The sequence below is a fragment of the Ictidomys tridecemlineatus genome, chromosome 3 (assembly GCF_052094955.1).
Source record: "Ictidomys tridecemlineatus isolate mIctTri1 chromosome 3, mIctTri1.hap1, whole genome shotgun sequence".
NCBI lineage: Eukaryota > Metazoa > Chordata > Mammalia > Rodentia > Sciuridae > Ictidomys > Ictidomys tridecemlineatus.
Window position 1 is genome coordinate 26815683 of NC_135479.1, and position 1831 is coordinate 26817513.

Consider the following 1831-nt stretch of genomic DNA (forward strand, 5'->3'; position numbering starts at 1 on the left):
AGCGCCTGCTTTTACTTCTTCCTTTCCACTCCTGTTCCTGCCATCATTCTTGGTTTTTTTTTCAAAGTCCACATGAATGAGTCCCTCAGCGTTGTGTGCCTCCAGGTTCCTTGGCTACCTCATCTCTGATGATTTGGTCCTTCAGCCCCTACACCACTGTGGCCACACGCCAAATTTGTTCTGCCCAACATGGTAGCCAGGAGCCACATGTGGCTCTTTCAATTTGAATTTAAAAATAATATTTAAAAATAGAATCCTTCAGTAGCACTAGCCGCATCTCAGATACAGAACATTGCAACCACCGCGGAAGGCGCCGTAAGATGGCACTGCTCTGGGAGCTCACCACAATGTCAAGCGTCACATTCTGAGATTACCATCTTCTATCACTGCCGCTCACTTCTTTGAACACCTGACTCTCATAACTCTTGGACTCCCCGGGACCTTCAGTTCACTGACCTTGCACTTACCCTTTTCATGCCCTCACTTTCCCCATTGCCTAATTAAATTCTCATGGCCCATCATTTTAACCCCCTGTACAAACCCTCTCCTGTGGAGCCACTCTCTTGCTCCTATATCCCTCTGTCCTTCTTCTCAACCACCACCCTAGATTCAGTCTCTCCTTCCACATGATATCTGTATCCAAGGAGCTGAAGGCAGCTCAACTGTACTCTTACTTAAAATTCAGGGCCACCAAAACCCAAAAAACCAAACACCTAGAAATAATTTCTAAGTCTTGGCACAAACTCTGTTTAGAATGTGAAAAATTAAAAAAAAAATTAAAACACTTAAATAAATGGAGAGTTATAATATGTTCCGGAAAGGAAAGGCTCAAGATTGTGAAAAGTCGCTGGGCATGGTGGTACAAGCCTGTAATCCCAGCGGCTCAGGAGGCTGACACAGGAGGATCTCGAGTTCAAAGCCAGCCTCAGCAAAAGCGAGGTGCTAAGCAACTCAGTGGGGTCCTGGGTCTAAATAAAATACAAAATAGGGCTGAGGATGTGGCTCAGTAGTCAAGTGATCCTGGTGAGTTCCATCCCTGGTACCCTGCCCAACAACAAAAGGATTGTGAAAAGTCAATAATAACTCCCCAAATGGTTACATATGCAGTGCAATCTCAGTAAAAATGGCAATGTTTTTCTTTTTAATCTAACAAGCTGATTCCAAAATTTATTTGGAAATGCAGAAGGACCAGGAATAGCCAAGATAATTCCTGAATAAGAAGGTGGAGGACTTCTTCGAGATCTATTTTGAAAGGATTTAAAAATCCACTATAGAACTAAATAATTACCATAGTGCAATTGTGCCAGTCATCAACGATGGACTTTTAGTTCCAAACCCAGCCTTGGCTCTGCTCTGCGACAGGGGAGCTGGACCCTGGAAATCTTCGTTACCCAGTGGTGAAATGTCAGACTTTGTCAGTAGAGGGTGCTGAAGGGACATTGCATGGTGGAGCAGAGAAGGGACTGTTTGTCCAGGGGTTGGGGAGCTTTTCTCTTTGTTTTTACAGTATGAAAGGTTCAGGGGGAGCTTGTGGAAGACTCAGTGGTACTCACCTTCCTTCCATCTTGTTCTGCCAACACCTCAGTGGGCACCGTCCATCTTGCCAGCCCTGGGCTGTGGCACTGTAGGAAGCAGTTAGAGTTCTACAGTCCTGGCTGGGTGGCTGCAGACCACTTCTGACCCACAGGGGCCCTGGTCAATGTTATCGCTACCCAGTGGGCTGCCGCTGGTTGCTCTCCGGGGAGGCGTCCATCTCAGCCTTGGTGGAGGGCCCCTTTTCCAAGTTTGTTCCAAATTTGGGTACTGCCTCAGCCCTAGGGTAAATAGCTAC